We start from the raw sequence: 26,260 nt of genomic DNA on the forward strand, positions 1-26,260 counted from the left end.
CACCTTTTCATCATTCATCTTCACTTGCTATCAGCCTGAAGAGGCAGAAAAGCGACACAAAATCAGAAAAGTAAATCATTATATTGAGATGTCTGTGTTAGGCCGCAAGGATCATTTCATGCATGCTTGAAACTTTTTAAAGTTTTATTCATTAGATTTTTTATTTACTTTTTTATTTTTTAAATTCATTAGAATTGACAAACTTCGATTAATTTATGTGAATGTGTCAACACGCAGGATAATTATCGTGCATGCTTTATGTACACCCACGCTCTGTCTGGGACTCGAACCCAGAAGCTTCGGGGCCGGAATCGGGAGTTGAGACTTAAATATCTTGGGCAAAGATCTCACACATTCAATGGCTAATTAGGGATACATCCTTCCTCATAGCCTCTATGTAATTAAGGCTTCTGTGGCAGGAACAAGAGGTATGGGCACTTCGTAAATTATGAAATGCGTAAATGTTTTTTTTTTTTTCGTAAATTCATATTGTCTATGAGTAATTCGTTTAAAGTCAACTTTATACTCGGATATGCTAATCAGGGCTTGACTTTCAGTTGAGAGAAGATCACAAGAACTGTGCAAAGTGCCTCCACAGGGAATCGAACGCGGTATTCCCTGATTATAAGGCAACAGCGTTAGTGGGTTGGACATTGGACAATCAATCTGGATGCCTTTGTTTCCATAATATCAAAGTAAATCAATCCTTTTAAAATCCCACGCTCTGAAACTGTTTCAAGCAGACTTTCAAGTCCTGTGTTGTAATAGTGGACGAGCATGAGAGCTGGTGATTTTATTTTCTGCCACTTCGTTTGCCTTACACAATAGGTACTGTACATAAAAGCCGAATAAAAACAAGGAAGAAGGTAGATATTTACATGAACATATGAGCGAAATGTAGTTAGGATCTGGTTAGCAAATAGATCTGGTGCAGAAGGCATTCATATACGTATGCATATAGAAATTCATAGTACAAGCAAGGCAATTAAATAGTAAACGTTGTGTTTTACCAATTAATAATAAGAAAAACAAAGAGGAAGGAAACTTGCAAATGCAATGTATATAAATTCATATTTTACTATTTTTGGAATATCTCAGTTATTAGTTTAGTGTGCACTAACTGAAGAAAATATACAGGGTTAGAATAGATATACAAATCCAACACCATGTAGAGTATCGAACATTTTTCTCCTATCGAGGATCTGCTTCAACAGTACTAGTTCTCTCAAGGGCTCTCTGGTTCAATCTCAGGATGTCATTCCACAGTATTTCGTATCTTACTTTAAACTGTATGACCATTTTCTATTAGCCTATCTAAGGATGCAGTACACTTCAAAGAAACTGACAATTGCCCCGCGAAAATCGGCAATTTTATCTGCTGCAACTAGCAGTTCAGATTAACGTGTGTCAAGGGAAAATTTGCTTTGAAATTACGAAAAGAAATATATACCCCAATTTGTAAATAACAAGGCAACATCTCCCTTGGTAGGTCTGAATAAATATCACAATAATAAAAGAAAAATATTTAGACTATGTTAATTCAAATTTACTAGTTTCCAACAAGATGTCTGTTTCGGTCAGTAAGTCTCGATTTTTAAAATTAATTCCTAGTTTATGATCTCGATTCGACAAGTCACGAAGGGTTTGGTGGTCTATTTTTCTGCTTGTCAAATATTCTCGGTCTTCATGTCGTCTCGGTATGATTCCAAGGGTGTTGGGGGGAGAGGGGAGGGGCAAAACATTAGGTTGCTATGGAGAAAGTCATCACTTGGTACTATTTTGCTAAATGTTGGAGAGAAAAAAGGGGGTATTGGGGTATTTCTTCAGGAACCCGTGCTTGTCAGAGATCATGATATTCTAAGAGAAAGCAGTGGCAGGCAGAAGCTACTGTGACAATACAAATTCAACTCTAACCCCTTTCCGACTTGAGATTAGCGGTACGTTGTGGCGCAGGAATGCTTCCGATTTGGGTAGATAAAAAGTGTTATACATAAAAAAAATGTTTTCACTCACTGACTCATTAACACACATAGTCAAAACACAAACCCATGGACCTAGAAACTGAGTTTAGAGTTGTCTTCCCCTTGTGACTTAAGCATACATTAAGAAGGGTTTTTATGAAATCCAATCTCTAAGGGAAGAGAAAGAGGTATTCAACATTTTAAAATATTTTTAAGCGTTTGCAGTCCAAGTACCTGGACCTAGAAACTAGAAAGTTTTAAAGTATCTTTGTCTTAAAACCCGAGCACACGTTAAAATGGGATTTTTCGAAATTCAATATCTAAAGGAAAGAAGCAAGGCTGTTTAGCCATATTTCATATAAGCAGACCTCCTTGGTGGAGTGAATCTCGGGTTCGAATCCCGGCTTGAGCATGGGTGTTCTTTGTGAATGTTTCTTCATCATATCATCAATCATCCTTATCCTCGCGATTAGCGAAAAGTGGCAAAAAAGCGAAGTAAAATAAGGCAAATCAATCAATTTTCATATGTTTACAGTCCAAAGCCCTGGACCTAGAAACCTGAAAGTTTAGTTCATTTTACAATGAAAAACAGATTTTTTTGTATGCATTTCTTTTTCGGAAGTGGTTTTAAAAAATCGATGCAACTTTGGAACAGAAAGAAAGTTGCACACGTCGTCCTAGCTCGTCTGAAATTTGATGAGCACACATAAAAAAAAAATATATATATATTGATTTTACAGGGTGTCTACCAAAATAACAAATCCAATATTCTTCACTTTTTCGTGACTTTTCCTTGACCATTTTTTCGTTTTTCTTAAACTTATTTATTCGACTCCTACTTAGGTAAAGTTAGAAATTATCAATTAAAAAAAATATTTATTTAATGGGAAACCCTTACAAAAAATGCCAGTTAAGATTAAAACTGAAGCTGTATTTAACAAGAGAATTAGACTTGCTTTATCTATTAATGCATCCTGGACTGCATTTGGCAGACTAGCTGAACTCACAGCCAGTATATAATCTTATGTGAGGCTTGTGTTGTAGTCCGTATGTTTTTGTGATTGTCCGTTCATCCATCTTATCTCACCACCATTCATCCTCATCTTCGCGATTAGCCAAAAGGGGCAGAAAAATGAAGTAAAATAAATTAAATCAATCAATCAGTCCTTATGATAGCAAAAGTTATTGTTGACAAGTATAATTTCTTGACTTTTTATTGACTTCTTGACCTACTTGTTGATTTCTTGACTTTCTTGACTGGTAGACACCCTGTTTTAATATCTCAAGCATCCCTACCCTATTTCAGCAAAATCTTCATGTATAGGATTAAGTACATTTGTCCAAACACCCTTTCACAAAATTATTAAGAATGGTTGAGGATAGGAAAGATGATAAATAAGTAGATGAATATTAAGGTAATAGACATATTGGTGTAGGTGGTTCTTTCAGTCGGTTCATAATCTTCTGTCTCCAGAAAACTGTCTTTTTTTAAATGAATTTTGAGGTGCATTTATTTTCACTTTTCAAAAAGGAGCTGATATACCGACCCTCTCAATCAAAATCTAATCAATCGTTACTCCAAGTAAAAATAGATTTGGCTGTTTGGTATTTTTCTCATAAAAATTATTAAACCTTCAATGTCTTCGCTTATGCACAAGGAAAACATACTGAATTCTACATACAACGAGAGAATTGGAAGACCAGTGAAAATATATGGATACATTGTCTTTTTACCGTACTTGGTGCCTATTTTGCGTCGATTGTCTGGAATATACAAAGAAAAATCGCAATTCATGTTGTCTATTATTACTTAAGTGCCGAATCGATAAATCATAATCATTTTTCGATGTTGAGAAATCAGAAACAGTTACTTCTATCTCTAATATTTTGGCATAACTGTTTAGAAGAATGTTTGGACGACCATATAGCTAAATCTGGCTAAATCTTAGTTTACATTTGAACGTTGAGTTGGTGGCTGACTGACTTGAGTGGTCGGTTCACTATCTCGTTACCAAAGTTTCAAGATTCGGTTTCCCGCCTGGGCATTTCTTTGTAAGTGCACCTTTAACTATTTAATCTAATCATCATTCATTCTCATCCCTAGAAAATTGGTAAAAAAGTTGCACACAATAATTGGAAAAGGAAATATTTATACGATTGATATTAATTCAAAATATTATCCTTTCCCCTGATTTGCCACTGAACGCAAAACGAGCCTTCTCGTTCCAAGATTAAAATACTTTCTGAAATTTCTTTCAAAGTCACAAATTTGAAGATTGACAAATTAACGTTTGAATAAAACGTGAATAAATATTTTATAGCGAAAATTTTTAGTTTATGAAAATTTCATTCAACTATTCGAGGATTAAAGATTAACGGTAAATCAAATTTATATCGCATATTCAAATCAGTAATTTATTTGAAAACGTGAAAACCCACTTTCGTCTTACACAAAGTTGATTTTTATTTTAAGTCCAATTTATGCATAAATAGTTTAATGGAGACTGGACCTACAGTGTAAAGTAGGATCGAAACCTTTATGTGCCTCCACCGGAATCGAACCCGAAACCCCCTCGAATACAATGCGACGACGTTAATACTACGCCATCGGAGAGACCCTTGCGCAAAGTGGAATCAACTTCCAGCTTCATCACCTTAAACTGAACTTCATCTTTATTCTTTGTCTTGCACTCATTTTCAATTATTTCAACCTACAGTTACACTGGTCAACAAGATTTTGCTTATCATTGTTTTGTGATGAATTCTTATAGATTTCGACCCACTAAACACGAATCCGGCAACGATTTTGTCGAAATATCAACATTTTGAAAGATATTAGCATGTTTTGTTCTCTCGCACTGCTGGCTTAGCTACAGCAATATGGGTGTATTTACTCTTACAGTCGCTAGATGGAAGCACAGTTGCTGTTGATTTTAACTCGTGTAAAGGTTTGAAACCATCCTCCCGAGCACCTGTTCCTGACAGTGAAGATCTTCCTATACCATCGCCTCCAATCCAAACCACGTTTGCGGAAGAAGGTAGTGATTTGGACAGTTCTGGTGACCATGTTACTGATGATGAGGATAGCAAGAAACCTCATTTACTGAACCAGAAAGAGCTAGATGACCTTATTCGAGACCTGAATTTACCAAAAAATAAGTCTGAACTTTTAGCTTCGCGGCTGAAGGAATGGAACTTGCTACTTCCTTTCTGTAGAATAACAAAATTCAGAAAGAGATACCAGCTGTTTTCGTGTTTTTTTGTTTGTTTTTTGCTGTGGAAGAGTCACTGTGCAACTGTTCTGATATAAGTGGTCTCTTTAGTGCAATTGGCTTTCAGTACGAACCAATTCCAGTCGCGTACTCCATCCACTTGAAGGAAAGATACTCAAGTGGGAAGTTGATGTTGGAGAAAATCCAATATGATTAACACTAGTGGGACATAGCCTATGTGGTGATTTCAAAATAATTGGTTTTCTTCTTGGGTTACAAAGTGGGTATACAAAGTATTCTTGTTTTCTCTGTCTCTGGGACAGTACGATCAATCTGTGGAGCCTGAAAGAACAGAGCTAATTCCAGGAAAACACAATGTCGTAAGTGCAGCTTAAGTGCCCAGAGAGAAGATTCTCCTACCAGCACTGCACATTAAACGGAGGTTGGCAAAACAATTTGTGGCAGCATTGGATATTGAGTCAGCTGCTCTACAGTACATAAAAAGAATTCCTAATCTGTCAGAGGCAAAAATTGTGGGTGGCATTTTTACAGGAACACAGATTTGTTTCAAACTAAATAGTAATTAACTTAAACAAAATATGATCGAGCTGGAAAGAAATGCTTGGAAGGCTTTCCACAACTTGGTGAAGGGATTTTTTGCCAACAACAGAAGTGAAGCTCTTGACGATCAAGTTAAGACATTAATTGATAGATATAGAGCACTAAGCTGTAGAATGTCTGTAAAATTACACATGATTTCTTTTGGCAGAATTTGGGAGAGATAAGCGAAGAACACTTTCAAAAGAATTCAGTTCATGAATGGCAGATACCAGGGAAGATGGGACTGTTCCATGATGGGTGATTACATTTGGGGATTAGTTCGTGACGAAGGGGAAGGGACTGTTTCCCAAAAAAAGACAACAAACAACAAATATTCACTCTTGAGCATGTTGTCATATAAGATGAACTAAATTAAGGAACTGATGTGTAATATTGTATTGCTTTAGCTATTTTTCATTGTTATACTGTTCATTTTATATGTAATTTACTGTGTACTGACTGTACTGTGTTTGTAATTTTATGTTTTTCTACATACATATACATACATTTTTACATACATATAACATATAGGCTACACGTTGCACTTTGAATACGAAATAATAAACGACCCATATTATCCGAAAAACTGACATTACAGCAAAACTAATGTCATATTCGTGTTCAGCGGGTCCAAATTATGAAAATAAGACTGAAAAATATACATAAGCAGAAAGTTCATGAAAATTTGTAGACCAGTGTTATGGATGGGGATGAAATTCTTTCAACCGCAGCCTTTTGATTAATTGATTGATTTTTATAGCATGGGCGCATCAACACATAGGCTATTTTGCCAATCACCATGGGCGTCCGGAAGGGGGGGGGGGGGCAAGTGGGCCCGTGCCCTCTCCCTAGAAAATGAAAGTCAACCAAACATTATGTATTTCACACATATAATTTCATTTTAGCCACAATAATATGTGTTAATTATTGCATGAATACCATAAATTCAAATTTAAGCTATGTTTTTTTTGGGAACAACACTATTTTGGGGGAAAATGTGCCTTGTTTGCCCCCTAGGAAAAATAATACTTTCCTTGCCTCTCTCTGGAAAAAATCTGCGGACGTCCATGCACGCAAATGGGGATAAACCCCTTAACTAAAACTAAGTGGAGGACAAACCCTAACAATAAATGATCAATGCTAAAAACGTATTTATTCAATTTGTAAAACTCATTCATTCATTCATTACTTAGCAAGAACTAAAACTATACTATCTCTGAGAACTAATATCTCCTTACTTAGGTTAAAAGCTGAGGCTGTAAAGGGGCACTCAGAACACAGAAGGACAAAACAACTATAGAGGATTATTCTGACCCTACGTCCAGATGCCAGAGTCTCGTTGGCCCGCAATAAGGAGTTACCGGGGTGTAATAAGAGGAAGTGAGATTGACATTTGGGTTTACCAGAAGGTCATCCCTTACACACCAGTGGCCTTTTGAGTTGTGAGATTATTTGGGTGGTTGGGGGTGGGGTACAAGGGATAGTCAAAACTGAAATCGAGGGATTTGGGGTTACTGTACTTCCTGCCAAATATTTGGGGGTACAATATACCCCTCCCCTCCGTTCTTCTGCCGGCACCCATGTTTCAACTCTCGTAAAGAACCATGTACAAGGAAGGTTTGGTTTTTGGTTTGAGTTGGTGTTTTAAGTCCACTTTATGCACAGTAAGGCTAATCGGGACTGGACCTACAGTTTAAAGTGGGATCCGAACCACTTGTGCCTCCACCGGGTTTCGAACCCGGGACCCCTTGATTACAAGACAATGACGCTACCTTGTAAGGAAGGATAAACATTGGTTTCAAATCCACTTTATGCACAGATAGGATAAGTGGGCGATGCATGTGTTCAAATGGCCACCTTTCATCGATCAGCAAATGTTTTCTTGTGTCTACTGATAATTTTATTATTACTCACTTTACATTCCAGAATTCACAACTATTGCCTTAAAGTTTGTACCTGTGTTATCCCATTGGAGAGTGGTTTTCATTCCACTCTAAACTGTAGAGCCAGTCCCAATTCGCCTATCCGAGCATAAAAGTGAACATAAAACAATATGTAGCAAATACGTATTTTGATTGTATATATTCTCTTAAATGATCGGTGTGCTACAGGGAGTATATATTTGGGTCTTTAGGAGCAACACTGTCCATATTCTGCTACAGAGTATTTTACTTCAAGTTAACGGGGTTCGATGTAGCGTAGGGCATCGTACAATCAGTACGGCAATTTGTCAAGGTGATGTGTTTAGCACCACGCTCCAGAGCCATTTATTCTAGGGATAGTCCCCGGATACCCATTTACTAGAGGTTCAGTGCCTGAATAGTCCTAATTGCGAACACATGAAACTGAGAAATATTTCCTCGTCCTAATTGCGAACACATAGAGCTGAAAACCTGTTTTTAAAAACAGGTAAGGGTAAGACAGGAGAATTCTGTTCTTTGCCAGCACCGAAGGAAGAGAGACTTTGATGGCCCAAACACATTTTTTTATGGATGAAACGTTCAAAAGCTGTGCTAGCCAGTTTTCTTAGATATACACCATACATACAGACTTGGGCAGTACGATTTTAGAAGCAAATGTTGTACCTCTAGTCTTTGCGTTTCCACCAGACAAGAGGAAAGACATTTATTTACGATTGATTCGATTAATCTTGAGGTTAATACAAGAGTGGAAACGGTAAACACTGACTTAGAGGCTGCTGCTATTTCTGCTTTAAAAGAGGTTTTTACCACGATTAACATTCACGGTTGTTTTTCCACTTTACAGAAAGTATTTTAAGTAAAGTTCAAATAATTCGCATGACTACATCTTACAATGAAAATGAGGAAATAAAGAGGAGCATCCGTATGTGAGCGTCTTTAGCTTTTCTAAACCTAGAACATCTTGAAGAAGGATGGCTTCGTATTTACGAGCAAACTCCTCGTAATGAATACCTTGTGAAGTTCTTCGACTATTTTGTGAACCGGTGGCTCGAAAACCCCTTAATGCCAAAATATATGTGGAACTGTTTCAACAGGAGGCACCGGACAAATAATGCAGTGGAGGGATGGAATCATAAAATCAATCTATTGGTAGGCCACATCCAAGAGTGGCAGGGCTCATTAAATGCTTAGAGGCTGAGGCAGAAGAGTCAAATTATATAATTATGAGAATGGAATTGAACTTAGAAGGTAGTGTTGCCCACGAGACGAGACTTTGGCCTGTCTCATCTCGTGGAAATGCTGTGAAATGCTGTCTCGTCTCGAAAATATTCGCTTGTCTCGGGACACATGATCAATCTCGTCTCGTCTCGAATTTTTAAAAGCCTGTCCCGTCTCGTCCCGTGGTCAACACTATTAGAAGGTGTCAAACGGAAGAAAATATATGTTTTGTTGGACGAGAGGATAGCAAGAAGCACAGAAAAATACAAGGACATTGGTGATATCCCTATTTTCTTTAAGAACAATGTCATATGTTTTGAAATTTGACTAGGTAACGTTCACCGCATTATTAATTGACAGTCATTAATTGTATTATTAATTAAATAAGCTCTTTTTGTACAATATGTATAATGTATATATAATGTATGTATTTCGACGAAGGCTTTAATCATGTCGGATTTTATGTTACGACTGACATGTTTCACTTTGAGATGCAACTTTTACACCACCAGTGACCCAGAGGCCACTGACCAGTTTTAAGTCTGGCACTGAGTCTCTTTTAAAATATAGTTAAAAGGACTCAGGAAATTGAGAGAAAGTTGTAGGTCACAAGGCAGAAAATGTGTTCGCAATTAGGACGCACCCCTTCGAGTGTATTCCTGTTCAGGCAGGAAGTGTTCGCAATTAGGACTGTTCGCAATTAGGACGACACCGTGGCAGTCAGACGTACCACTGACCGAACCACCTAGTAGTGCTCCACTACGAAATACACCATGTAGTCCTCTGCTTTTAAACATTTTTCTTTGTTTTTGAATCCGTTCGTAGCAATTTGTACGTAACCTTGAGGGATTACTTGCCAGTGCAAATGTCCATTTGATGTCTATGCAACACACCATTGTGAGTATGAACTCTAATGAATAAACAACTGTGCCATAAAAAATAGATATTGGAACCTGGTAGCTTATCATTCGCTTATGTTACTATTTGATTTAAAAATAATATTTGACAATTAATTCGTCGGGCTGATCACCCGTCCCCCTTTACTGGTCTAAGAACTCCACGCTCCAACAAGGTGACGGCGGAACAGTGTGGGAGGGAGACCAGCAGTCGGTAGGTAAGCCAAGGCCCTTCAAGGTGCTGTAGAGCTGTGGGTTATTATTATTTTATTTGACAATTAATGTAAAGATGGAAAATTTGATTACATGCTCAAGGTGATGCTATATTTAATTTGTATAAAATTATATCCTACTTGTGAAATAATATACTTCAATCCTACTCTTTTTTCATATTGTGTACCACTAAATACATAGATCTATATTGCAGAAATACGTATTATTATTCCATACGCTGTAATAAATTTGCACGTTATTTATCAGAGTGAAACATGTAATACTAGATTCAAACTCGATAGCTACACATAAAAAAAATAATAAATAAAAAAGTAAAGTGCTCCCCTGTGCTTTGCACCACGCCATGAAGACGTATAGGGGTGTGGGGTTAGAGCCCCACACTTTCTTGATCTCGGCCGAGCTTGGGGTGATGTGATCAGCACCACGCCCCTGGCCGCCTTTACTCCCCAGAATTTCCTCCAGGTACCCACTTTATATTACGCTGGGTGGGCGCCGAAGCCGCTTGAACAGGTTGAAGAAGTCCCGGTTCTCCTCCGCAGGATCTCTCGCATGGTAATCAGCCGCCCTAACGACTGAGCTACCGCGGCTTATTCGATAGCTACACATAGGACACATAAATCCAGATGCACGAATTTCGTGTGAACCAAATGGAAAGAGAACTTGCATTAGCTAAGCTAAAAGGGACTGTCTACCCCGCATGTGCAAGTTTCTCTAATGTTAATGCAATATTGTCAAGTGAAAGTGCTTGAGAATTCGAATCTCACTTGACAGAGAACACATAATTACGAATGTGCTTCAGCGTAGTCTGGGTAAAAAAAAAAATCAAACAATAAATTAATAGACTTTGATTAATTGATTGCTTTGCTTTATTTTACATCGTTTTTTGTGCCACTTTTGGCTAATTTGCAAAGATTGGGATGAGTGACGATATGATGAAATTGATGAATGGACACTCATAAACATCCATGCCCAGGCCGAGATTCGAACCCGGGAACCCTGGCGTCTTATTAGACTTTCATACAACAAAAAAGTATTCTTTACAGTTTGAATATCTACATTTTAAACGACTAAAACTTTTTTTAAAAAAAAGAAAAAGATTATCGATGGGGTCACTTGTAGCAAAGGCAAGAACGCTAACGAACAGTCAAGTTGGAATTCTTGTTTCCGTTGTTCCTTTCAATTATACTTAAGGTTTCACGACTCGATTCCTGTGAAGCGAACCTCCCCGATGGCGTTGTGGTAGCGTCGTCGCCTTGTAGTCAAGGGGTCCTGGGTTCGATACCCGGTGGAAGCACATAGTGGTTTGGATCCCACTTTAAACTGTAGGTCTAGTCCCGATTAGCCTATCTGTGCATAAATTGGACTTAAAACACCAACTCAATCAATCGATCACAACCTATGATGTGAATTCATTTTTTTCATCCATCTACTGGGAATAACATAATTTAAAGACGAGAGCATTGAGCATTGAAGTCCTATTTCGCCTCACGGCTCGAATCTGGGTTTGTTCTTTTATCTGTTTTATTCATGGTGGTATGTGTGGTGGATGAGGAGAATTCCACTCCCTCTGAGTACTTTCGTCCCTTCTAGTTCCAAAACCATTTCTCCAGCGATATTATATGTGAATTAAGACGTTTCTTTGAAGTGGAAGTATTGGAGATCACTGATTTATCCACACGCCCCCCCCAAATGTCAACACCCCCCTAAAATTTTTCACAAATGCCCAATTTATGGTCGTTTATTGTTTCAAATTTACCCTTACACCTCCCTAAATGTGGACTTACATCCCCCAAATGCATAATACTTGAAAAATTTCTGTTGGATATATATGTTGGATAAACATGTGGTGCCTTACATGTAGCAGCAGAATATTTTTTATTTCAAATATATAATAAACTGATACAAGAAAAAGATTAAGATAACTTTAAAATGTAAATAGTATTCCAAATACTTTATTTCTAATTTCGTACACAATACAGGAATTGCACAAGAAATTAATAAATTAATACTTAAATTTGTAGAAGTATGGGAATTTCGAGATGTTTGCATAAGTCTATCTTTCTCTCCCCACACACACACACCTCACTAGCATTCACATTCACCAAAAATTGTTAAGTGTTATACTGATTTCACCTAACCTTCATTTATCCTAATCGTCACGATTAACCTAAAGCTGTAAATAAAACGTAAAATAACAAAAAATGGAAAGCAATAGTGGAATACTACTCATTCACGAAGTTCTAAGAGTTGTTTCTCACAATTACACTGTGATCGTTTCTGTTCTGTGGCTGATTGGAACGGAAGTAATTTGCTAATGACCCCTTCCCGTGGTCATGTCTGCTGTGAAACGAAGTTTCAAAGGAGGTGATCGCTCCAGACCAAGCAACATGAAGGTATTGACCTCGAGGAATCAGACATCTCAGGGTCAAGACGTCTTCCAAGAAATAACCTGATTTTGCGTGTTTGGGCAGAGCCATTTCCTGTTGACTTGGCGGGAAGATGGAAAGAGATAAACTTACTAGAATTATTAGGAACTGGGAAGCTGTGGAATCGGTTTCTCTTTTGAAAGAGCGACATTAAAACAAACATAACGCATTTGGAACATATAAATGCACTCTATTCACATGTTGAAATGTCTTCCTGGTGAACTGAGATTTCTTAGACTCTCGGTGGTATCTTCAGTTGGTTTCTGGAAAGTGTAGTTTCTCTCTACTGTGATTTTTAAGGGAACGAATGTAGATTAGGAATCAGGAACGGCGCTGGAAAGATGCTAAGTGTTCCCCTGTGAGTGCCCCTCAACAATATCGGAAGCTTTGTATGGAAGTAAAAACCACTTTGTTGTTAAAGCTACATTCCAGCATGGCACCTCAAATTTTAATTTATATATTCAATGTGACTTGATAGTGTTGCTAAATATAGTTTCTAGAATAAAACATTATAAGTACTATAACACACCCTGCTCTTGAAACACAGGTTGCAGATCGATTTTTTTTACAATGGGTAGTTATTTGTATAGCAACAAAACAGCGTGTTTAGGATGTGAGGTTTACTAAGTTCGAGATGCTTTTTCTATAGGACAATGTTCTTAATTCTATATTCAGTCATTAACACCAAGTCATTGTTATGAAGGTATCTCGTGGTAGATTTCTCTGTAAACATATTCCAGAGGTTCGGATGTTACATTAAAATACCAATGAGTGAGTCTCCCTCTCACAAGGCAAGATCCTCCCTTTAGACAAATTGAAACGATGAGGATAAATGATTATGAAATTAAATTGATTAAGAAACACTCACAAAAGAGCCATTCGAATCCGGAATCTTTGTTAATGAAATATTCATGCGATCACTCAACGAAGTAGGTGCCTGTAGAGCCTGAAACGGAGGTTGACATATGAGGACTTTCCGAAAATGGCACCCCCTTACTACCCCAACTAAATGTGTGCATTCAGTTCATTTCTAAGACATACCACACTGCTATTCTTGTCTATTATACGTAATATATAATAAAAACATAATAAAGTAAGCAACTAACAGAAAGGGAAATATCCTTTCCATGGGTATCTAGTTTCACACATTGATGTAAATTGGAAAAACATGTGGAAATAAACCGTGCAGCATAGCACTGCTGACACTACTAAAATGTTATTTTAGACATTCCATGCTTTTTATTAAAAAAAAAAAACTCGGTTTAGCGAAAATTTATCACCGCAAAATCCCTCAGCAACCCGTTTTTGCAAGAATCTGCCGTTCTGTTTATAACACTTTAAGGGAAAGCAATGCACTAGAATTAATATAGTGAAGGTTGAATTCTATGTGGATATCCGATCCCCAAAGCTATCCGGAAAGCTGAGCCCTCTCCAGCCTTTCAGTGATCGAAAACAGCCTAAGATTGCTAGCAGACAGCAATACTTGCCTGTATAAACGTGTAAATATGATCAGAAAGATGGATAATTCCTGCCTATAAACATATTACTATAGCATGAAATTATAATAATTATGCATTTCGTAGATAAAAGCTTTAAACCATTTACGTCAATAACAACATTGACATTCAGAAGTTAGACAAAAATTCCCCAATGTCTACGAGGGTTGGAATTTTCAGATATTATATAACCAGAGTTTACCTCAACCATATTATATTCATGATATTTTGAGTGAGCTGCCATACAAATCAATAAAACATATGATATCTGGATAAACCTTGGAGAGAGATGAAAAAAGCAATGGAACTGTTTTCTGACATTTACAAACAGCACAAACGTTAAGTACTATATGTTATCAAACCGAAATATTATTTTTATTAACGTGATACGTTGTTACGCAAACTCTATGATCTTTCTCAAGAAGAGCTAGAGAAATCTCCAAGTTAGTTTATTTACTCTACCGTGAGCAATAATCAAAATACTGAGATTGATACCACTTTTGTCTTAGTTTCAGAATGATCTTCGATTTCTATTAGTAGTATAGTTTGTGTGGCTGCTTTGTAGTTGTGAAAAAGCGCGTGCGGAAGTGAACGCTGTTTCTTGCTTGTTTTACGAATTTACCAAAACAAAATGGAAATTTTTAGTCGTATACAAGAAAATGCCAGCAAGTATTTTACTACGTTAAGAATTTCGAGGGGTCCAAGGTTCGATCCCCGGTGGAGGCACACAGTGGTTTGGATCCTACGTTGAACAGTAGGTCCAGTCCCGATTAGCCATTCTGTGCATTACGTGGACTTAAAAAAAATTAAAAAATGGAAAGCGAAAGGTAATATGACAATTGGCGGGGAGGGGGTAAGGTTGATTGATTGAGGTTTTAAGTCCACTTTATGCACAGGAAGGCTAATTGAGACTGGGCCTACAGTTTAATGTGGTATCCGAACCACTATGTGCTCCCACCGGTGAATGTATTTGCACTTTGGGAGGGGGTAAGGATTTAACTTTTTTAAAAGTGGTTCGTCTTTTGACGAATCCGATTTAATTTTTTTTCTTAGGAAAACTGAGTTTCGTCACTGAGTGTATTTACAAGTTGTACTGAAAATACGATTGTATTGAATTCATATTATGGAAAGTATTATCGAGTCACAGAAGGGTTTAGTTTAATACATTTTTATCGATCATCAAATATAGATATTCGTTTGGGGTCGAAATGATTATCCGGGCGAATTCTGTCAAACTCAAATTCTGCCAGAAAGTTATGGAAAGATTGAAGTTCCATATCTGCCTGAAAGGCACAAGTTTATATTTCAAGAGCACACATTTTCAGTGGCGAATGAGGCAAAAAAGAAGAAGAACAACTTGTTTTCTTACATTCCCCAAACACATACCGTCTTCAATTGTTACTGATCTACACAATGAAATGCATATTCTTGTTGTGAACAGCCATTTTCAACAATGAGCGAAGAAGTGCAGAAAACAAGTGTGTAACTTCTGAAGCTGCATGATGGCCGCCACATTACTAGACGCTAGTGCTACGTCACTTCCGGAAAGCCCACAGCTGAAGCCTTTTCTAGACATGTACCTTTCGGACACGACTTGCTTGCTCTTCGTCACATCTCTTCGTATAGTCTTCTGCAGTATGTAATGTGGGAGAATATAATGGCTATTCAACGAGCGTCTAAGAGTGTTCTAGGAGTGTCAAGAAGGTGTCTAAAAGTACGATAGCGCAAGTGATTGGTATTACTCTGGGATAAAAGTGAGCGTGGTGTTGATCACAGTACCTTTACAAATGGCCGACATGTAGCTGTACATTTACCTTATAATAAGTACCACAGTGCATATATAATTAATTACCTCTACCCGAATTATTTCTCAATAATATTATATTTTCACTTGACACTTCTCGCTCGTCCCCTCCAAAAGACTACGGATCAAGGTATTAAAACCATTGGAAATTATACTTTTACTGAGTACACGTAAATTGAAAACAGAAATATTCACACAATTGTAGCAATTGTGTTCGATCTTGTGTGTTAGGATCTCGGTCTCGTTTGGAGTCATTAATACTTGTCGACCTTGTCTCGATTGGCAAACACCTGTCTCGTTCTCGTCTCGGTTTCGAAGATTCGCTCTCGACTCGAGTCTCGAAATGTTAATAGAAGCAACATATACAGTGTGCAACCGTACAAATTTTCAAAACGTGTAGGTGATATTAGGCCAAACAACTTATCACTGTAACGTTTGTTTCACGTCTCGTTTCGTCACTACGACAAGCGGAAAAGGAAATGTTATCCACAAAATGTATGTAACCCGACAGCGTATGTTCACAATTGCCACCGATGGATTGATTATCTTACAATTACGATAAACAAAAATGTGCGAGTTATTTAGTCATAGTAGTCTAGTAGTGGTCTGAGAAAATGTTAAGAAAATTATCACATAAAAAGGTGGAACACTAAATGCGTTTCGATTGATTGATTTGCTTTATTTTACTTCGCTTTTTGTGCCACTTTTGGCTAATTTGCGAATATGGGGATGAGTGATGATATGATGAATAAGCACTCGCAAACATCCATGCCCAGGTCGGGATTCGAACCCGGGACCCCTGTCGTCATAGCGCTATGTGCTTACCACTCTGCCACGAGGGCCGGCGTTTCGATTCTACAGAGGTCTGTATCGTTCACGGTCTACTCTTAACAAATCTTGTTCTCGTTTGAAAAGATCGTCTTGGTCTAGGTATCGTTAGATTTAATTTGACTTGATTTTTGTTATTTAGTGCCAATTTTCTGCCCCTTTTGACTAATCGCGACGATGGTGATGAATGATGTCGTGATGAAGGTTACCCACACCCAGGCCGGAATTCAAACCCTGGACAGCCGTATCGTTACACCGAGAATAGACCCAAACGCACGGTATTTAAATTTCGCGGGTGGCAGAAGTTCGCGCTGTTGCCATGTCGGAGCACAACTCCGTGTGTGTTCGGAGATTATAAGAGAATGAAAGATCTCGTTGTAGAGTTGGTCCTTGTAATCCATGTGATACAAACTAATAGTATTTGCTCGAAAGGTCAGGGATGATACAAAAGTACCCAGGAGAGAGGTCGGTCTGACACTCGAAGTAGGCAACGCAGCACGGTTGACGTTGCCACACAGTGCGCGGGAACCAGTGACTTTTGTCCCGCTCTAGCTTTGCTTTTCCCATATGTGGCACCAGTGCAATTCTGCCCCGACGCCTATTTTCATGGCCGTGCGTTTTAGATTTGTCTCGTCTGCGTACTCTCTCAAAGTTTGACGGCAAAGCAGTTAATTTTTATGTTACTGTAACTTAGGTGGCTATCTGTCTGTCTTACGTATTTTCTCTCTTCCAGAAAATTGTTTATAAGACATCTCATATAGTGTATTGGTTAACGTTATCGACTTGTATAAACTTTCGCGGAATATCGCTTTGGTCACACTATCTGTACACAAAGTGGAATTGAAACATATTTTTAATATTTCTCGGCACAGGAACTCCGACGTGGAGACATATCTCGAGGTCATCACATGTCGAGTCCTTAAAAGAAAGTAAAAACATATCCTGCGTGCATCGGGTTCAAGCAGACTATTCCATGAACTTTATGTAACACTTCATTTGTCATAATCAGTGGCGTAACCACAGGGGGGACTAATGCCCCCCCCCCCAATCTTGGACGGAAATGAGTTCTAGGGGGAGCAAGGGGGGCAAACATTGACAGCCAAGGGTACCTGCAGGGGGCAATTACCGCCCCCAATTTCAAATTTTATGCAAAATAAAAAAATAGGTAAAAGTTTCTTCTTCGCTTCGCTCGCGGTTTCTCCCTGCTTTTCTTAGTTTTGGCAACTTCAGAGTGAGTAGCTAGGGGGAGGCGGAAGTCGGTCCTGGGTGCCGAACGACCTAAATGAAAAAAATTGGCCATGGCGTCCCGTCAAGTTATTTGCGCCCTCTTAAATCAATGTTGAATTCAGTCTGCAAAGAAATTGGATCTAAAAATGTTCTCGCTCGCTTCGCTTGCAGTGTGAAGTTTCTTTCTGTAATGCATTGTTAATTACCAGAGAGAGAAGTAAGACCAGTTGATTTTGTCTTAAATGCATGAACAATTGTTTTGAGGAAAGCTTGCGTGCACATTTTTGTAAGCTTTTCTGTTGGTTTATTATGAAATGGATGAATTGATTGTGTAATTTATTTACATAATATATATTGTGTATATATGTATTAAATAAACTTTGAATTCGTACACAATTTAGTGTTGGCACGTTGCATACGTATTTTCTTATTTTGCGTCGCTACATGTTGCATATGTGTGCAACATATCGTGCATGAAAGTTCTACATGTTGATGTAAAAAATACTTATATTCGGAATGCATTTATCAAGCATTTTCTGTCTTTCAAAAATAGTTTGTGTGCTCGTTTTTCATAATTAATGTGAAATTGAATGTGTTGAAAATATAATTCAAATAGTTTGTTCGAACACAAATGCTTTAGCACCGACTTCTACCCCTTTTTTGCGCAATTTACGAGGATAATAACGTCTTTGATACTACTACTACAAATAATAATAATAATAATCGGTACATTTATCCTGGTACTTGGCAACCCCCAAACAAAAGGGTTTGAATCTCAGTCCGTGATGAGTGTTCTCTTTGAGTGTTTCTTTGTCACTTTCATGGCCACGGTTAGTAAAAGTGGCAGGAAAGCTTTGTAAAATAACAAAAATGGACTAACAATAAAAATGCAATAACGGTTGCCGCTGTATCCGCTTGAAAATATAGTCCTTGAAAATGAAAAGTTACATCCCTTGTGGGGATCGAACCCACGACCTTTGGATTAGAAGTCCAACGCGCTATCCACTGCGCCAAAGGGACACTTCGTACGGAACAAGACGTAATATATAAGTAAAGACGAAATAGCAGTAATAGACAGGGAAGTTATTACGTTTCTACCGCTAAAATATGAACGGTTATTGCAATCTTCATTTATTGTTTCACAGGGTGGATAAAAATCACCATCTTTATTTAAAAAAACATTGATATTTTTTTTATTTGTATCGATTTCTTTTTTATTTTTCGCATCATAAATGTTTTTTTTATAGAAAGGCTTTTTTTGGTAAACGGCCCTGTAGAATATTTAAGTGGTATGATTAAAGCAAATGATAAAATATTTGTAAATATACATTTTTCTGTTTCTGATACTGTTTAATGAAAGAAAAACATTCTGGATTTACTATGTAATTGTAACTGAAAATATTTTTTGCAATCTTTGTAGCCGAATTTTGGTGAATTTTTAATGATAGTTTGCAAAATATCAGCTTCCATGTTTATTTAAAGGTTAATGATAGACACTATTTACGGTTTAACATGAATAGTATTTTATATATTATTGTACACAACCTTTTTGCTATTTTTGCCTATAAAAATATTGAATGTTTAATCAAGAAAAATTTGATTGTGTTTACAGCAACATTTCCTTTCGTATGAGCTTCACCCCATCAGTATATATATTTTGTTTCCTTTCATTTTTTCCTTTCTTAGAGCCAAATAAACACCATTAAATGATTATGAGATTAATGTACTTTCACCAAAAGTGATTCTATAAGATTCTATAAAATATTTATTTAAAGTGATTGAAATTAGTTATTTTTCTTTTAAAAAAATCACCTGATTTAAGTCTTGGATATCAATCCACCTGTTGCATTCACTATGCATTTGTTATCGATAGAACCTTCCTGAATCTACCTTTTATTGTGACCGTGGAATTTGTTAACGGTCTTCAGGCAGTGAAATGGATTTTTTTTTGAGGGGCAGGTATGTGCGGTCAAGATAATAAATATAAATAAATAAATAACGCCTTGGCCTATTTCCCGACTTCCAGTCTCCCTCTCACAATCCTACCTAGAGGTGTGGAGATCTTCAACCAGTAATAATGGGGTGACATGGGATCAGTATGTCGAACCCTCAGCCATTGTAGGAGATTTCCGAGACCGGGTTACGCTACTCACTCGTAGTTCCTCAATTTCCTCACGGGGGTCGGAAATCGGAAATTTTAAGTTATCCCGGCCCCCAAAGAGCCCGCCGGGATGAATGGGGCCCAGCAAGCACAGGCCCCTCGGGGCCCTCCATAGCATGCTTGTTAGGGATGCGTCAAACGGTGTCTGCCGATGTGGCACTTACCGGAAGTATAATTAGAAGGCGAAAGTGAAGGCGAAGATAAAAGAGAGGAAAGATACAATAAGATTTTTGCGTGACAGAGGAAAAAAACTGCCGCATGCATAAATTGGCAGTAAACACCTCCAAATTTAATTTGCGTAAGATACGTGTGCGGGGTATACTCTTATATTATTTTCCCCTTGGAAAAAAACGAAGAAGGGGGGAAAACCTGGGCACTACGTTGACAGTGGATTTATATATTATGGTTTCATTTAGAAGGTTGTTGGTGCTAGTTGGTGACAGATTGTTTACCACAGCGGGTTGCTTCTGGTTAGGATGTGTTGGGGTAGGTTTTTGGTAATTTGGGCATTGGGTTTGTTCCTATGAAGAGTGATTCTATTTATTTCAAGCTAAATCGGGGGTGTTAGTGGGGAGAGTGTTTCTACATAATCAGCATCCGTTGTCTCGCCAAGTCGTGCCTGTAAAAGAACTCCAGGTGCTATGTTGGTTTGGTCGGTGTCTTCTATTGATATCCTCCTCTCTGGATTCGTCCTGTAATACATGTTATTTGCTTTTCCTCTGGTTTCTGTAATATAAGATATGCATGTAGTGTCAGTTATAATATGAACATTTTATTCTGTATGAGGCGTGGGTTGCCCCACCGGCCCTATACACAGGCCGAAAACCCAGAGACTGAACTCAGGCGGACTCGAACCCATGCCGTCCTGTAGTCGGAGTCCAAAGCACAGCGCCTGTCCACATAGAAACAAAATCATTGCTTGACAATATGTGTTGTGACTAGTGTTGCCCACTAGACGAGACGAGACGAGACTTTGGTCTGTCCCGTCCCGTCTCGTGAAAATGCTGTCTCGTCTCGTGTCTCGTCTCGAAAATATTCGTTTGTCCCGTCTCGTGTCCCGTCTCGAAGGGTTCTGTCTCGTCTCGTCTCGTCCCGTCTCGTTTTGTCTCGTCTCGTCTCGTAAAAGTGATCCGGGATATCATGCCAACAAAAGTCAAAAGTAGCAGAAACACAAAATATTTTTCCAGAAAGTGGGATAAAGCTCCAAATATTTTACCCATTGCGTGGTGAGAATAAATAAGGTTCGTTAATAATGAGGACATTAATATTAAAAATGCAGTTTGTTGGTTACTGATTGCTAGGTATCTTATGAAATCTACCTTGTGGTTTTTCTGGCTTCCATACAAGAGTGTTCTTTTCATTACTGCTATACCTTTTGGAAGTTTTGAAATGTTTTCCACTAGACCTTCTTTCTTTCTGAATATCGAACTTCCGTGCACTATGAAAATGCACATTTCTTCTTTATATTCTAAGCTTGGGGCTCGGGAGCAACAAAAAAGTTTTTAAATGTGTAGTACGAACACAAAAGACTATTTTAAATGTCAATACTTAGTAAAGTACAAATAGAAAGCATTTATTGTTCTTAATATTGTTAAACATCTTCTTGACATAAGTTTCAAAAAAGTGTTTCTTTGTGATATTGTGCTGTTTCTTATGCTCAGCTTATGACGCACATACTTCTTTGTTTTCTCTTTAGCCTCTAAGTCCGGTACCACCACCGCTTGATCTAATTTATCCTTCGGCAGGCACGCATCTAGAAATATATGTCGGGGGAGGGTGTCCAAGTGTTTCAGAAAAAATTATAATAATAACATTAACGACAACAATTAAGCAAATGTTTAAATTAATACATTAATATAATTCATAGGTCTATTCACTTGAATATGTAAATTAATCAATTCTATTATTTTTATTGCATGAAATGTTACAAAGATTGTAGAAGAATAGTAATATAATATAACAGCAAGAATATTAGCTAATATCTAGCTTACGTGTAGTTAAGATCACCAAAATTTGCATAAAAACAGCTGTCCTGGCAAGAAGTTTAATGTCAAAAAAGGTGATGAATTGAATATTTGTTGAATAACAAAAAAGGATGTTACATCCAGTTGACGAAAAATAAAGTTCCTGATTAATATTTTATGCTCATTATTATAAGTAGTAGTGTACAAAAATCTTCATTGATACTGTCATTCAAAGCCGTATGATCGCAATAAAATCCTTGTTCGGCAGGAAAAAGTAACCCTCCATTATGCTAAACAAATATATATATTTTTTGTTTACCTAGAGCAAGGCGCCAGGAGGATGCAAGAAGCCGTTCCTGCAAAAGTGTATGTTGTACGAAGCGAAGAAACGTGACAAAACCACCACGTGTGGAAGGCAAACCTGCATATATTTTATATCGCACATTTACAAAGCCGAGCCTCCTGAAGTTATAAAAATCCCAACTTCAATGATTCTTTTAGACATGCTACAGTTTAAAAAAATATGTTTAGATGCACCAAACGTGCATCATTATCATATTATACATATAACGTGTTATTGGAATTAACATATTTGTGTAAATTGGGTGCCTCCCCGATGGCGTAGTAATAACGTCGAGGTCTTGTAATGAAGGGTCCCCGCGTTCGATACCCAATGGAGGCACAAAGTGGATCGGATCGCACTTTAAACTGTAGGTCGGTTCGCGGTTTAGCCTATTTGTGAATCAAGTGGACTTAAAACCCAACATCAACCTTAAGAATATTAGAATCCACTAATTCACCCGCAGCTAAGTCGAATTTCACAAAATATTGTAAGGGGGCAGTCATATTAAAACGCCCGAAAACACTACACATATATATATACATATATAATAATACTTATAATAATAATTATTATTATTATTTTTATATTCATGTATGGTGTTTTGTGTTTGTCTTTTATTTAGAGTGGACGTTCACTGCCTAAATTTACTTCTTGATTACGAGTTTATCTCCACGTGATTCGTTTTAATAAAGACATTAATTCTTTTTTATTGGTATGTCTCTAGTGGCCTATTTAAGTATTGGAAGACATTCATAATTTTATAATTCGTCGTCTTTCTTGAGATGAAACTACTGATATAAATATTTAAGTTATAAGATAATAATATAAATGACGAAAAAATGCTTCGAAGAGTTTAATTTTCTTGCAAAATAAACGTGACGTTGGAAGAAATGAATCTTCTTACGTATTAGAAACAATGTAAGGCACTTCTCCTGTAGGAGAATTCTGCTCTATGTGCTTTGGAGAACACATTGCCCACCTTTGGTACATCCACGACTTGACATTTCTTCTCAATGGCAAGGACAGTCAAATTAGGCAGTTTGCATCCAGCATCCTGTTTCCAGCAAGCCTTTTCAAAGATTTTAAGGACAACCATCTTCGTAACGCTGAAGAGTTTTGGGCAAAATTTGTGTTTCACCTTTCAGGGAAATGCTATCACAGGATAAAAAATCTGTTATCTCATAATTCAAGAAATATTCTGACCCTGGCATTACTTACTCTTACTCTACCACTCCAACGTATGTCCGTGCTACACAAATACAGTACCTATGGAGTTCTTCGGAAGAAGTTCTTCGATTTTGATATGTACGAGAAAGAGCGAACCTGCATCTAATGATTGAAGAGTGGCAAATCCTACGTAATAAGCATTCTTTTACCTGCCCGCGATATGTTTTGTATCGAATTTTAAGTGTAATTTGCATTTTAAGGTTCACGTTCAATACATTTCCAAATAATATCCCCTCATTAACTTCAAAAGTATCGAAGAAATTCCCTTTGTTAAGGTTTCCTCAGACTCATCATCTGGAAATTCAAGTCCCTGAATAGTAAGAAACAGCGATGAATCCACAACAACTGATATTGAGTGTCGGGTTTTCTTCGATCACCTTTGGTCCTGGGTTCGATACCCAGTCCCGATTAGCCTTACTGTGCATAAAGTGGACTTAAAACACCAAATAAACCAACCAACCAAATCTTGAATCAACTTTGAATGTCTTTTAATAATTAGCGTTGTCACTAACGACCACGATTAGAATAATTTGCGCGTACTACAGATGATGTCTTGTGGTCCTGAAAATATTCGTGATGTTTTAAACCATCCATATTTAACACTTTTTCCCAGTTCTTAAGACTGGTTAAAACTTAGTTAATCTCGGCTATTACAGGACATAAATGAATGAGAAATCACCTATGCCCAGGTCGGCGCTCGAATCTTATAAGCAGGAAAGTGATATCATGCAGAATACACCACTTTGAAAAGGTGAAAATCGTCATACTCTTATAAATGAACTCTTTTATTATTCGATATTTAATTAACTTCATTTGGAGGGCCCGGGGGGGGGCGAAGTGTCTGACATTTGGCGTCCACTTGCCTCCTCTGGCGTCGTCACTGCTTCCAACCCTCTAATAACTTCGCTGCTGATAGCCTCACCGAAATGGAAGCTTGTGTGTCGGCGAATAATACAAAGAACCTGTGTTCACTCTCCCTCTTTCATTCAAAGTCTGCCGTTTTCCTTTTCAGCTTTTCCTGCAAAACTTCCTGTCAGCAAGCAAAGCAAATTACAGAATTTTTATTGCCCCTCCCTTGCATCAACCTTCATTCCTACTTTAGGCCTGGATTTATGGCACTTACCCGCTACTGCTGGTAAACCTCGCCCCTATGTTTGGTGTTTGCCCCCTGAAGCAACGGTGTCTATTGTTCAAAGCGAAACCTCTGTCAGTGGGGAAAGGCGAGAAATAGTCTCGGAATATACCCTGGCCGTAAACAGGCTCCCGCCACCCTGATATTGGTGTCAGCTTCTCTCTGAATTTTGATAAAACTACTTTGTGAAATTTGTTTAGTAACGATTGAAAATGTAGACAGTAGATACTACATGTATTTTGCTCATAAACTTGAAACGTAAACAGAATAAAAAGAACAGCTACAATATTCCTTCATCTAATTCACAGAAAGGCTAATCGGGACTGGGCCCACACTTTAAAGTGGGATTCAAATCACTTTGTTCCTTCACCGGGTATCGAACCCAGCACCGCTTGATTACAAGGTGACGACGCTACCACTGTACCATCGGGGAGTCCCCTAATAGAACAAAGTTTCCTTCTACGACGATTATACAGAACTTAGTGCACTTCCGTCATTTGAAATCTGTTCTATATCAGGCTCAGTACTTCGTTATTACAATCCAAGGAATAGTATTCTCCTTAAATAAGAAATAAATAAATAAAAAAAAAGCATTGGAAATAATCTTCAAATGGACGTAAAAAAATCGAATCCAACCACCTGTAGAATGCCTGAGGGAAACAACAAGAATTTTCTCAACAAAGACATTTCCGAAATTTCCATAACATTCTAAAAATTTCACAACCCGTGCAAATAATCATGTGGTAAATCTTGTCATGGTAAACACTAAAATCGCCAAATTACTTCTTTCCATATTTCCCGTATTTTCTCCTCCTCTTTAGCTCTCAGGTGTTCGGAGTGGGATAATGCAAGATTATTTGTCCCTAATTATCTCCTTCTTAGTTTTGCTAATATCTTGGACTCCTTAATAACTTTCCCAACAACTCCTTATCAATTTGTACTGCCATGTTTCCCACAGTGTTTTTCCTACTTCCTAATAACATGAACTTCTGTACACCCTTTGATGTAAAAATTAAATGACAATAGTAAACCATATCCGTCGGTCCGTTTATCTTTCCAACCTATAGAGCTGAGACTATTTTTACAAGATAAACCTCGGACGCAGACACTCCACGATCTTTTGGCCCCTCCTTCCACCTTCTCTACTTGCCCTTTTACTTGATATTATTCAGAATTGTATTGGTATCTGGAGTACTATCGTAACATAAAGTTATTAATCTGGAATAAATTGAAAAACAAAAATTGGGAGTAATGCTGTGTTTCGATAGAGTATTGAAAATAAGTTTAAGTATTCATTCATTACTCTCTCTAGAATAGTCTTCTTTTGACTTAATACGCGCTTATCAACGTTTTTAATTGAAATACTTTATTCCAAGCAAACAAGTATTTGCAATTGATTAAATATTTTGCTTTTATTTTTTCGAGACATTCGAGACGAGACGAGACTTTTCAAAAGCCGTCTCGTCCCGTCTCGTGTCTCGTCTCGAAAACGAGACGAGAAAGGCATTCCGTCTCGTCCCGTCTCGAATTTCAAAAGGCTTGTCCCGTCTCGTGTCTCGTCTCGAAAACGAGACGAGACGGGACATGTCCCGTCCCGTGAGCAACACTA

At 37.7% G+C, this 26,260-nt stretch overlaps 1 protein-coding gene and 1 non-coding gene across 2 annotated transcripts in view; one reads left to right on the plus strand and one right to left on the minus strand.

The window, feature by feature from the left end:
* The window catches only part of LOC145984160 (leukocyte elastase inhibitor-like), a 191,035-nt gene that overhangs the window by 3,094 nt on the left and 161,681 nt on the right, over positions 1–26,260 (plus strand). The gene's annotated exons all lie outside the window — the stretch shown is intronic.
* TRNAR-UCU (transfer RNA arginine (anticodon UCU)) lies at positions 18,772–18,844 on the minus strand. The gene has a single exon. It is a non-coding gene; the product is annotated as a tRNA-Arg (tRNA).

This window comes from Lepisma saccharinum, chromosome 2 (genome assembly GCF_977018435.1).
Source record: "Lepisma saccharinum chromosome 2, izLepSacc3.1, whole genome shotgun sequence".
Lineage (NCBI taxonomy): Eukaryota > Metazoa > Arthropoda > Insecta > Zygentoma > Lepismatidae > Lepisma > Lepisma saccharinum.